The 14,539-nt window shown below is 39.2% G+C and overlaps 1 long non-coding RNA gene across 18 annotated transcripts in view; it reads right to left on the minus strand.

Moving 5' to 3' along the window:
• LOC136104331 (uncharacterized) overlaps positions 1-14,539 on the minus strand; it is a 500,900-nt gene that overhangs the window by 140,925 nt on the left and 345,436 nt on the right. The window lies entirely within an intron of this gene.

Here is a 14,539-nt window from a genome sequence, read left to right on the forward strand (position 1 = left end):
ATCCTATGCATCTGCCTGTTACTTTTCACAGATCTGTGATTTTCTCAGCTTCATCACCTTCACATATCCTGACCGAACTGGGGTAGACTGGCCATGACGGCAAACATTGTTAAACTCGTAAGTGGGATGAGGGCAACAGAACATCTTATTGCAGATGACTAAGTAGTTTAGGTGGATTCAAAACTACAGGTATCACAAAGTGTAATAAATTTTGACTTGAAATTAACTTGAGTAACAGAAATTTATTCGCGATGGATTTCAACGCAACAAGCAAAGGCAGCGCTGGGCAGCTGGGGAGTCTCTCTGCTCCTCTGGTAGCGCGCGCACGCGTGGGAAAAACTTCTGAACTTGTATAGGGCTGACAGTCCCGGGTTCCTTGCTCAGGGTGCCACGTCACTTGTCCTTTCTGAGAATGTGTCCTCTGTTGCCAGGCAGTTCTTTTCACCTACCCCTGTCCACCCCCCCACCTTTAGAGGATCGAACATTTAAGGCAATTGCATAACAAAGGGCAGGGGCTTCCCGTGTTGCACAATAACCCCTGAGCGTTTCCTTTTAAGAAGCTTTAATGAACAAACATCTCTAACTCTTAGAATTATTACAGAAGCACGGGAGGAAAATACACTCGCGATTGTGCGAGGAATTAAAGTACGTGTGCAAATGTGCACAGAAAGTACACGTGCTTGTATTAAGCACGGAAAGTACGCGTGCAAATGTGCAAGGAAAGTACTCGTGCTTGTATTAAACACGGAAAGTTACACGTGCATATGTGCATGGAAAGGATAAATACACTCGCAATCCTGCGAGCAGCTTTACTCACACCCGTGGCGGTGAGGCAAGCGGGGTCTCCATCCTGGGGGCGACGCTCGGCAGCAGCATTTTGCGCCTGCTCAGAAAGACCCGCGACAATGGGCGGAGTCTTGACGAGAGTCCCGTTTTTATTGGCTGATCAGACGTAACTGTAGGCATTCCAGAAGCTTCTCTGCACCCCCACACCGGCTGTGGGTGCCCCTGAAGCCTCCAAACATCCCCCACACTGGCCGGAGGTGCCCAGCGGCTCACTGGCGCCTCGGCACTCCCTTCTCCTAATGGCCCTGGCCAGGGTGCTCTGGGGTCAAACAAAACAAGCTGTTAGCCTCAAACAGCAGAGAGAGAGGGAGATGTGTCTACTCCTTCCATACTGAAGGCGGGGGGGAGAGAGAGGAGGGTTTGCATCCTGCCACACCTGATGATTGGACAAATGGCACATCTCTGACAGAAAATTGCAGGATTTTACACCACAAATAAACCTAATCGCCACAAACATTCGGAACTGAGAATTTTCTGCAAAGGGCAGGGCTCAAGGCACAGAGCACGTAACAAGCAGATCTGATTGTATCTAGTTGTGTCTTTGCAGACGGGAAAGATGCAGAAACACTAAAAAATTCAGAGGAAAGTAAGATACACAATAGGACCTTTTTTCTTTTTATTTTTCCCTTCTGGGAAACAATATGCTAATATACAAACATTATTTTATTTTACCCAGCCACTCCAAATAGTACATGTGGAAGTTTCCTGTTACAAGCAGACCAGGGAGACTAAGTTATTCACAATAAAGGGAATCAGCACTCTTTAAGATATCACCCACACTTCAGAATCATATCTTTATGCTCAATTAGGAATCTGTAATTCTTAAATGATGATAAGTAATTTAATCCTGATGTTCCCAGATTTTCACATCTATTCTTGATTGCTACTTCCTGTAAATACTCGATTCACAATTTCTAACGCATCCGCTTCAGCTTGGTTGCTTACAGGGTATTTCACAGGCAAATAAAGCACCTGCATAACTAGCCATCCACTATCACAACTGGATTGGAAACACAAAAGAAACAAGTGACTTGGGAAAACCAGGAGGAAAAAAAACCCACTTCCAGAGTTTCTCCCTCTCTCAACATAAAACTGCACTGTGATAATGAGCTGCCACTTACTGACATGAAATTCATGAATTCCTAAGTGTAGCATAATTGTTCACCCTCTTAAGGCAGTAGGTTGCCTTAAGCCTGTTTCTTTGGAAAAAAAAAAAAAAAAGCAAGAACAAGAATCACATATTCATTCCAAGAATTCAGCAGAGAATTAGACACAGCTGTATTTCTACGCATGAATTTCAGAGTCAACACCAACAAGATGAAAGAAATAGATCTGTAAGTAAAAGGGATTAAAAGAGTAACTTATAAAAATCCAATTATATAATACAAACTATATTTTTTAAAAAACTCTATGGCTTAAGGCTTTTTTATTCCCAAAGCTTTTGTTTGGCTTCACTTAATTCACATCAAGCTCAGATTCCACTCCAAGTTGCAAACTTTAAGTTTCATCTTAAGTATAAAGTGCAAGCCTGCAAAGCAGTCCTATAGGCATGAGCCTTGCAGTTACAGCTGGTGTAACTTGCTCATAATCTGTGCTGGACACCTTTCAGTTCACCATAATGTCCTGAAATTCAGTCCATACAGAGTCCAATATAAGTATTTTTATCACTATTGTAATAATCAAACTTGTTATTTTTAACACACATTTAATACAAGAAATTTAAATCACCATTGTAACAGTCATCTAAGACTGAAACAATGCATTAGCAGTTCTATCATCACACACTTTCATGAGATGACCCTTGGTGTCTGTGACGGAAGCCCAAAGTTGTGAAATTCGGATCATCACAATAGCTACTGTCTTCTATACCTCAGATATTTAACAGCATTTGCTGTGTATTATCTCTTTAGAGGTGCATGTGAGGGGCTAAGACACATACGGCACCAATGACTCCAAACGACCAGCTAGCTTTATAATTTCAACAACTGCTGTTTCATTTATGACACCTGTCACCACAACCATCTTTTATTTCTTTAAAGTACCTTAAGTTTTCTAAATTAGAACTTTAAAAGAAACAATAAGTTTTTAAAAATATGATGCCCCCTCAGAAATGAGGAAATATTTTAAAAGGGCATACAAAACAGATTTAAAGGAGACTGTTCTCAGTAAATGAAGAGACACTAACAGCGAGTGCTAGTGTAGTTATTTCTGAGTCATATTTATGGATCTCACCTAGATATAGAAAGGCAGCCATTAAGATTTGAGAGTATGATATTCATTTAAAAACAAACTGATTCTAATAAGAATTATTAGGAATAGGTAGTAACAAAGAACGCAGCTGTTCCTGTTTGCAATTAAGTCTCAATTTGCAAGTATCATTTTGCCAGAAAGTCAAAGTAGCCTTCTGCTTTTTACTTCATGCTTTTGAAAGCTGTAATTATTTAGATCTTCTGAAGTTGCTGCTATAATCACTTCATTTTCTGCAACTCAGATTATCTTTAATTTCAGAAACTGGAATGCAATTTAATTATCATTAATAGTGTTTGCAAATTAACATAATCCCTTTTCAATTGGAAGTAATCAAACACAGCCATTTCCTCCTAAGTAATCTGTAATGGCTTCTGAAGTGTTCTTCTGTTCCCTATGCTGCAATATCTCAATCCCCTTGTATTAAAATGCTAACAGTTCCGCGCTGATTTACAAGCTAACTTTTTAAAACTGGGATTTTGTCTTGCCAAATCCCCAAATAACCTCTGTGATACCAAACAAGTATCAGATACATTGCAAATTTTCAGCATAACTCCATAATAGGAGTTCAGAACAATAATGTGTTTCCAACTTTCCATGTCATTTACTTTTTCCAAGCAGTCATTACTAAACAAACCACTTTTTAATGGTCTATGACTTTTTTTCTTGCATGCCAATACACCCTAAAATTCACATACTATGTGATCGTGGACTGCCTAAGACCTTCCCAGGCAGTATCTCATCCTCAAGGTAACTTTCCCTTCTTCCTATGGTTTGGAATAAATGTTACTTACTCTTCTCTAGGTTATGTTAGGATCACAAAACTGAAGTGTAGCTTCTCAGAATATCACTGTGATTTACAGTCACTAATTGCCACTGGGAAAGCACTGAAAGGATTGCGCCCTACACTTGTCAGTCTCTTCTGTACTGCAGCTAGAGTCACAATAAGAATGTTATCTTCTCTACTAGTATGTAAAATTATCCAGCATTCTTCCTAAATGTATTAGAGAAATATAACCTGTAAGCTTTGCTGTGTAGGTTCAAAGTGTTTTCTGGACTGCATAAATCTTGAGTGTTTATAATTTGAGTCGTATCCTCCTGGAGCTCAATTTCTAACTACTCCGTGGCACTCCATAAGCAGCTACAACACCAATTTGAGGCTCTCCTTGAAATGCACCATTCATAGTATCTTTAATGAGACTATGACAATTCAATCTGTACGAAAGCTTACAAAGTTTTCCTATATAAAGATCTGACAGGCAATAACAAGAAATCCTCACTCAGTTTCTGGGAAGTTTCTTATAGTTTTTTGTTTGTGGGGTTTTTTGTTGTGGTATGTTTGGTTTTGTGTTGCCTCTGGGGGTTTTGTTTGTTTGTTTTGGGTCGTGTGTGTGTGTGTGTGTGTGTGTGTGTGTGTGTGTGACTGGCTCCCAGACTGCCCTTTGCACCGAGTTTACATCTACTCTGATCACAGCAGGTCCTCATTTCATATTTTAACAGTTGTGTCAAAGGGACCTGCCAAGGAACTTTATTTCATGCCACTATTTTACGTATTTCCTAGGTAGGAATAATAACATTTCAGAACATGAGTCTATTTTCCTTAATACTCATTATTCAGAAGTCCTGCAAAGATCACCACATGGTTGAGAACTCCATAATGACAGTGCAAAAGGCAAAATACTACACTTCTAACTCAAACATTGGAAATAAAGTAAAAAATGAAAGTAAATATACTATGATCCATCAGAATTTGCTGTAGCGATTACTAGGAAATTAAACAAATACTAAGTAATTAAAAGCTGCAGTTTCCTCCTTCACATAGCACACTGTCTTAAATATTAAAAATGAACAGCAATATTGTAAATTTAAAAGTCTAATTTATTTAAAGTGACAGACAAGAAACTAGTCCTTATAAAAGGAAATTTCCACAAACTCTCTGGGAAACTTTGCTCATTTTAAAAACTGGGCCGAAGGAGAAAGAAAATCAGCAAGTCTTCAAAGATAAATGTGCAAAATAAGAGAATCTTAATTAGGTATTTAAACTCTTCTCACTGCATTTATGATTTTATGCAGTACTGTGGGAGATGGAATTCAGAATGAGAGGGAAAGGGCATGTGTGACAGAGCATGAATGAGTGTGCAGTAGCACAGGAGAAATAGGGGGCACATTTCTTAACTGCTGACTAAAACAAGTTTCATGCTACAGATGGGATACTAAGGTAGGTTGACTGGTGGAGGGACTGAACACAGTGACAAAATAATTTTCCTGTTTAGCACTACTTTACATTTTAGCAGCTGATCAGGTAGAGCAGCTGAAACAAAAAGAAGCCACAATACATGAATACCTGGAAAATACACAATACCTGGGGAAAAAAAAAGTGTCACATCCTACATCACTTACAAGGACCCCATTACAGGACCATGTAAAATCATAAGAGGCTAGGCAAGAGCCAGTTGGCCTTCAAGGGTAAAAGGCTTTCAGTTGTTCACTTGTCAGACTGGCAGACTGTCATAAGGTTTTAGAAACTATCTCTTCTGACTCTGCCTTGTTCTCTCCTCTGAAGAATGAAATACTGCTACCATAGTACTTTGTTTCCTCTTTCAACTTATGTGACACAAGAAAGAAAAAAATTTATACAGTGATTACAGGAGATTCAAATGACAGTAAAGTTTCTGGAAGTTAGGGTTGGGGTGGGGTATGTATGCTTTCAGAAATGGCATAAACTGTAAAAGCACAGCTTTAATAGAATGCAAGAGCTACTGAGCCCTAGGTACAGGAGATGAGGAAAGGAAGGCAAGAGACGTGCATGGCTGAATCAACACCTGCTGGTCAAACTAAAGGGCAAGAAGGAAAAGCACAGGCAGTGGAAGCTGGGACAGGTATCCCAGAAGGAGTATAGGGATGGGGTCTGGAAGGCTAAGGCTAAGGCTAAGACAACACCTAACTGAGTGGTGCACTTGACACACCCGAAGGACAAGATGCCATCCAGAGGCACCTGGACAAGCTCAAGAAGTGGGCCCATGCGAACCTCATGAGGTTCAACAAGGTCAAGTGCAAGGTCTTGCAGCTGGGTCAGGGCAACTGCCAGTATCAACACAGGCTGGAAGATGAAGGGATTGAGAGCAGCCCTGCAGAGAAGGACTTGGAGGTTCTGGTGGATGAAAAGCTGGACATGAACCAGCTATGTGCACTCACAGCCCAGAAGGACAATTGTATCCTGGGCTGCATCAAAGGAAGCGTGGCCAGTAGGCTGAGTGAGGCGATTCTGCCCCTCTGCTCTGGTGAGACCCCACCTGCATACAGCTCTGGGGCCCTCAGTACAGGAAAGACATGGACCTGTTGGAGAGGGTCCAGAGGAGAGCCACAAAAATTATCAGAGGGATGGAACACCTCTTCTGCAAGGCTGAGAGAGTTGTGGTGGTTCAGCCTGGAGAAGAAGAGGCTCTGGGGAGACCTTATTGCAGACTTTGAATAGTTGAAGGGGGCGACAGGACAAGGGGTAATGGTTTTAAAGTAAAAGTGCATATATAAGGAAGAAATTTTTGACAATGAGGGTGGTGAAACACTGGAACAGGTTGCCCAAAGAGGTGATAGATGCGCCATCCCTGGAAACATTCAAGACCAGTCTGGATGGGGCTCTGAACAACATGATCTGGGTGAAGATGTCCCTGCTCATTGCAGGGGGTTGGACTAAACAACCTTTAAATGTCCCTTCCAACCCAAAACTATTCTATGATTCCATGATACATGTTTACAAACAACAGCAGAGTTCAGAGTGAATTAGTTATCTATTATTAAAGCTCTAAAAAGAACTCGGGATATATCAGAACTAACAGCTGCCTAACACTCCTCTTCAGACCTCTCTGTAGCACAATGCTAGGAGCTTGGGATATGGAGGTGAATAACCCTTCAGAGGAGTTCACTGTTGGCCTAGTCCTGTTCCCATGAACTTATTAATAAATAGCACTAGCACTGAGCGAGGTCAAGTGCTCTTGAAAATCCAGCACTTAGCACATTTTAAGAAAGGGCAGCTTCTGCTTTGATGTAAATCTTGGAGACAAAACACTCTGCTCTATACTTCATGATGGCCCTCTGCTGGTACAGAGCAGTATCTAGAAAATTTTTTCCAACACAGTAGCAGTCTACGTATATTTCAGTAATTCCCCTCCAGAGATTTTCTTTTAGAAACCATGTTATATAAACATATACAGCCAGTACATATTTCTCAAGCTGAATAACTGAGAGCTTAAGCATAAGGTAAATTCCCGGGGAAGAACGCCATCACAAGTTACTATGTTGTAGGTGCTTTATTTCTTGAGAGCTGTGCTTGACCAAAACAATGTAGAAAGCAATTATGGATCCATATATTATAGTACAGTTCAAATGCCTCTTCAGGTCACATGAAGACTTAAAGCAACCTTAGGCTGCTTTGACCCACATTTTGATTCAAGAGGCTCCAGGCAGTAGTCAGAAAGCAGGAATTTTGAAGGGAATGCAGCATGCTTAAAGTAGTCCTTCCTTCAGCATTCCCCTACTCTGCAGGCTTTCACACTTTCCACGCAGTCAAGACTGCTTATGCAATGAATACTTCACAGTTAAAATCTTACCTATGCCACGCAGTCTTGCACCTCTGATGGTATTGCTTCCTTGTGCTTAAAATGATTTACCTTGTAGCTAGCCAGCTCACTACTCACCTTCCTTTTTGTAAAAGGATGTTTCAAATTAGATCAAAATATGTTTTCTATGTTTGCACAATTATTCTGTCATAACTACCTCTACTTTATTTTGTATTTTACTGAAATTAGTAAGAGTATGGAAAATTAACAGAACTCAGCCAGGCAACTCCAACCATGCTTTCGTCCATTTGAAGTCCACAGTGATCAAGGATGCAGAGCTAGAGCCTCAGGGTGCAAGGGCAAATGACTGGTATCTAAGCATAAGCTTCTCCACTCATAAGTGGAATTGAAATTATCCCAAGACTTTGATATTTGGCTAAAAGAGATTTTTTTTCCTGCAGAATGATCGGATGAGGTCCTCAGGACTTAACCTAAAGTTCTTTCATGATAGGAAATATCATAACTCCATTATTACAGCTCCCATCAAGATTCTTAACTGAACTTGTCATTTATCACTCTGATGTCTCCCCGGTCCCCACCTCCCTCAATCTGCTCTACTATTTCGAAGAACATACTGCTTTCCTGTATAGATGATTCTTTCTTGCTCACTTTTATAATTTGGCTATTGTCCACCTACTGCTTATTAGCTATCTTACAGTTTTTATCTGCCTGCATTAGTGCTACTGTCGAGGTTTGATTGCGGGGTGACAATAAACTGTGGCAGATGTATTGTTAGATGGTTTGGTAAGATACCCTACAACAACAATAGTATGACCATATTTACTTCCAGATTCACTTGCTTATTCTAAAATTAAGTGTCTATGATCCCTGAACTGCAAAATGCAGAACATGTTCCCACTCTCTAGTTACAAAGCATGCAGCATGCCTATAAAGAAAATCCTATAAAATAATAAGCATGCATTGGTATAAAATGGAAAACACATAGCTCAATTTGCATTTACCAACTTTTAACATCTGAGAATTTCAGCACAGCAAGTAAAACCAATTTATCTCCTTTGTTAGAAAAATTTGTATATGCATTGTTTTCTGAAAGTCTACATTTTTACCATTAAATTCCCAACATAAACTGGAGAACTGACATAATGTTCATACTGCAGAAATGTATCCTCTTAATCAGTGTAGCCCAGTAGGAAAGGTTGCTGTCAAACACACATCATCATATCACAGCTAGATGCTGATGGATTGATATGCATCACATATAATACCTCCTTAATTTTTACTATCTCCATAAAATGTTGCAGACTCCTGTGTTCATTTTAGGAATACTGCCCAAAATGATTTATACCTCATCCTCCTGCATGGAAGAATAAAGCCATGTTTATAATTTCAATCATTACCAAAGGCAGAAATTGCATCCAGTTTTCACCACTAATAAAACAGCGTTTTCCTTGAATTCCAGGTCAGCACCTGTATACCGGTATTTGCTTCTCAATTCAAGTTGTCTGAAAAAAATACTTTCTTAAAATACTGTTAATTCCAGGCTTAGCTGGAGAGGTTAAACACTAGCAAAGGAATGGTCACTAGCATCTAAGACGAGTGCATTCTACTTGCTTTGAAATAACTTTTGGCAGTGCTACATAGATGTCTCTGCACTGGCAATGAATAAACAAACAGTCCTTGCAGGTATAGCAAAGCTAAGAGAGTACCTACGCTACATAAGTACAATACTTTTGAGGTAACTAGAGCACGCACACTCACTTGTATGCCCACACATGCACACATTTTTCCCTCCCAGAGCTCCCTTTTTGCCATGACAGTCCCTAACTGCTTTCACAGGCTTCAGCTATTTTATAGTAGTCACCACTGAGAAATTTCTACAGGTCTATTACACATTGGGATACTGAATGGCAGAAGACAAAAATTTATGACATCTAAAAGACTCTACACCTTTCCCTCTGTTCAGACCTGAGCAAGTTCTCCAGAGCTGAGCAACAGCTTCTTCTCTTGTTGCCAACAGAACTATCACAGTGACCTAGAGTTCCCAGGCTGCTTCTGAGAATGACAGAACTACTTGTTTTGTCTCCTGCAAATACTGAGTATGTGAGCCAGTAACCATAACCCTCAAAACAGAAAACTATGCTGGTGTAAGCAAAAGGAGCCTGTTTTGCCAAGTTCCAACTCCTCCAGTTTATTTGGATATTGATAGACATGTAAGTTGCATCATTAGAGCTGTTTATAAAAAGACATGAAGAAGAAGAAAGGGAAACACCAAATAACTTTCTCCCTAAGTGCACAAAATGCAAAGTCTGTCCTCAAACAGTGCTTATAAGGACACTGCTGAGCTTTTTGAGCTCATAGGGCAATTTCACAGAATTCATTAATTTGAGTAATATCACATGACTTCACCCATAAGCCACAAAAGTAATCTTTGTTTAAAATAAAACCAAAACAAACCCCCCAAAACTTAGTATTCAATTGTGTTATCAGAAAGGTTGCAAATTTACCATTAGTAAGTCAGCTATTGCCATGAGTCAGTATTCCACCCCATAAGAACATTACAAATTTTCACACAGTAAGCAGTCCTGCTACTTCTGTGAAACTAATTTTGAGCCCGCTCAGTGATCTATACCCCTTTGATCATAACGAAGCAGATACTCCATTATTATCCCAGCAGCATAAGTTAAGACAAATCAGGAAATTGTTGAATTGGACTATGGCTATCACACATGGGTTTGCTATTAAGACCAGGCATGTCCCTTCAAATATGCTAGAAAGAGGATACAGGTAACAGCACTGTTTATGCTGCTAAAGTGTCGCACACATCATAGAAATTTTCAGTTGATCTCTTAGCTTCCATTATCCTGTCTTGAATGGAAGAAAGCATCCAGGCCATAACATCCAGAAGCTCAAACAGCAGATTAAGATAAATTGTATTTAATTTCAACATTGAAATAACCTTATGTATCCTTAACATAAATAAGGTTCTCTGCTTGGTAGTGGCTGGCAAAGGCTACAGCTTCTGTTTTTAATAAATAAATAAACCACCACAAACCAACAACAAGAAGAATGCAAAAATGAACATCAGAGAAAAGTATTAAGGTTCTCATCAATCCTTTGGAAGAAACCTCAAAGGTGAAAATCAAGACAAATAATTTTGGGCTTTTCTACACTGAGAGAATAAAGACATTTGCAAGTTTTTATTCAGATCCTCATTTCCAGGGAACTGTTCCTTCAATGGCAGTGGCTCTGATCAACTGCCCTGATCTTTTGGGTCATGGATCATTATCTGAAATCTAGAAAGGCCAGAAGGTTATCTTTCTATTCACTATTAAAATAGTATTTTTTGCCTGTAACCAGGATGTGTTACGATTATCATTACAAAGCACAGAAGCCAAGTCCTCCAGGTACTGAGGGATGCTATATAAACACAAAGAAGGAAAAGAAAAAAAAATCTTTAATTCAAGGCACTTAATCTTAAAGACTTTGCGGACTTATCATGTTTTAGTCCCTAACAGTGACTACAACACAGCTAAAGCAACAGGTCCTTCTGCTGAAGATACCACATAAGAGCTTTTCTGTGGTACAGCGTGAAGGTCAATAAATTCCCAGCTACCACAAGCTAAGCCAGCAACGGCTGATGGCATGTCATTTGTCACAATTCCTCAGTGATGACACTGTGGGAACTTTTATAGTGGGACTTCCTTACATCTGATCCAAGTTTCAGAAAGACCAAAGTAGGAACAAAGGAAAGAAGCTGAGGAGAATGATCAGAAACTGCATCAGCACACTGTGTCCCATTTACTGTCCTCCTGGAAAACCCCAATGGAGATAAGGCACTTCTTATAGACAGTAACCAGACAACATTAGCATCACATCACTGATTCATGACATGATTCACATTCTTAACTATTGAACTACTAATTATTGAACATTGTTTTACATTTCATTAAAAAAAAAAAAAAAGCAAGTTGTTTAGCCAGCTCTAGTGCTAAAAGATAAACTCTGCTTGTCAAAACGTTTGCACATACTTCTGAATTACAACTTAAACAGACATCTTAGTACAGCTCTAAATTCACTGTGTCAAACACTAAACAACAAAAAAGTATACATTTGGCACAACAGCCCACTGCCCTACTGCCAGTAAACAAGAACTGCTGGTTTGCTACCAGAGAGAGCAAATAGCACAGAAATAGGAACAGCAACACAAATTTGATTACCCCACAAATAGAGACAGGAAATTGAATAGAGAAATTTGTGTAACGCCTAAAATGCATACTGATTGCTCCTGCTTCCGTGTACACAACAAAGCCAGTGAAGGTTGTAGCACAGGCACCAAGTTTTCACACAAATTTTGTAGTATATTGGTAGCTAGGAAAAATGACTCAGTTATAGAATCTTCCTTGCCTGAAGCATAGCAATATTACTGGAATCACCATTTGTCTCAGCGAAATTAAATGATACTGGAAAGAAGCTACTGAGCAAGAGAACATGCTTAGTGCATGAGAAGTTGTAGTCACTATTAAATTCTGTTTTATTTTCCCATTATTAACACTGGCAAAGGACAGTGCTGAGCCTCTCTTCGTCTCCAGTGTATTTCTGTTTCAATATACACATCAATATTAATTTCCCCTTCAGAGTTACTGTCATATCTAATGAGCAAACACATGCTATGTGACATGTCTTTTTATGTCCTTGATTTTTACATTACCTCTAATTAATTCAGATCAATAATAATATATTTTTTAAGTGGTCACAATTAAAAAGTCATATGCTTTAAGCCTGCACAAAGTGAATATAATGCACAAACCCACATACTGTGTATCTGTTTGTGTTCCCTGCCACAAGAGCTGTCCAATCTTTCCTTTCCAATTTTCATTTACAAACTCCCACAAAAACTAAATAATGAAGCTTCACAGTGTTAGAAGGGATGCAAATATAGACTAGCTATTTAACTCTAAGCAGAGCATGTAATTTATGGCGATAAGTTGTTTCTGCAGACATACATCCTGAAAAAGTCATCTTCACTAAGACACTTCTGTTTTAAACAGTCAAGTACATTGACAGTACTTGGTCATAACAATACTACACAAGAGTCCTCTAAATTAAAACCCACAGTATTTTTAAACTGAGAAGATGAATCACAGTCTCAAATGAATTTTAGATATTTTTTCCTTCTCATAATTTCAGTTCCATATTAAATCTTGGCTGAATTGCTCCCCATTTCTGTAAGCCATTACAACATTCAGCATTTTTCAAGGATGCTATTAAAGCATCAAAGAGCATAGTGCCTTTCAAAACAAAGAATACACAGATCAACGCTGGACTCACTGGTCAAGTCTCTATTTGCAAATAATGTGGCCTCGCAGGAGAAGACTTGCAAAATGAAACTGTGGTAGACAGAACTTCACATCCACATTACATCTACTCGACAGCATTTTTATTTCAGATTAGCCCTTCTCTCATGCCCTGTTCTGAATGACTGTTAGAGGTTGAAGTGCATTGAGTGTACTTCTGGGATGCATTCCTAAGTTCAGACTAATTCAAAATGAACTCAGTTCATATCTCTACAATCACTTCACAATGTGAACTAAAGCACACTAAGTAGTGATGATCAAATTTCCTTCAAAAGCACACTTCTGACTCCAGGTAAAGTACAAAAGGAGATGCACCCATTGAAGTCAATGGAGCTTTCACTAAGATAAAACTTACTTGATCCCTCTCTCCCTTATTTTTTTCCTCTAATCTTGCAGCTTAGGTTTAGTGAGACATGAAAAGTATAAAAAGAACTGATAAATATAGTGGAAGAATAGTGTGTTAAATAAAGGGAATCTTTGATGCTGTGGTTGTTTAGACTTCTTTAATTTACTCCGGCTTTTCTCATTCTCACAGTCATCATTTAGAATGAAAGCAATGGAAGAAAGATGGTGATATTTCTATGCCTGTGCTCAGAAGTTCACTTTAGGGCCATACTGCTGTGCCCAAGCTGATTACTCCTGAAGGCAACGAGGTTCTCCAGAGGCTGAACAGTCCGCTCACATTCAGCTAGTTGTACTTCAGAGCTTTAAAGAACATGGCTGTGATGGCAAAGGTAACATACATCAATCTGCCAGCTCTTTAGGATCCTTTTGTCCGAAGTACCTTCCTCAAAATTGCTTCCCCTCACTCTTGATGATATGGAGGGGAAAGAAATGTGAGTGCAGGTAAGGCACCAGCATACTACAGTGCCCTGATTGAACAAGAAAATCTAGTTATTGTAGAAGGGGCTGTTTAAAAACCTCATACCAAGAAATGATAAAACTTTTATTTTATATTACATCTCCTTTATAAATTATATGTTTTTCATTTTCTTTCAAACTGTTAAAACCCTTCATCTTGTGATTTACCATTTACGTAAACATGATTAGGTGATTATGCATACTTACTGTGTAGCGCAGAGATAACATGAAATCCAGACATATTTCATAAAGATGGTGTGTACAACATTAAGACACTTAATATAGCCATAAAGCAAGTGGCAAAATGCAGAGCAGACTGTAAACATAAAACCCGTCTTTTAGCATGGGAGTTCCTTACATGTTTTTTTTCTATGAGTAAGGTAACATTCTTCTCATGTTCTTTACTGAAGTCACAGGTAGTGCTACCGCTTCTTCCAAACTGAGGATGAATCCAGCACATCTTCCCTTCCAGAAAGCACACTCAGTACAAACTACACTCCCAGTCACCGGCAGGTTTGGAAGAAAAACCAAAGGAAGTGCCTTCTTGGTTTTAGCCAGTCTTTAAGAAAAGTGTCATGATTTTATGACTTTATAGTCTGCATAGCTTTGCTGTCAATCTTGCTCCCTATAATATTGCACCTGCAGTGTCAGAAA

This window comes from Patagioenas fasciata, chromosome 8, assembly GCF_037038585.1.
Source record: "Patagioenas fasciata isolate bPatFas1 chromosome 8, bPatFas1.hap1, whole genome shotgun sequence".
Lineage (NCBI taxonomy): Eukaryota > Metazoa > Chordata > Aves > Columbiformes > Columbidae > Patagioenas > Patagioenas fasciata.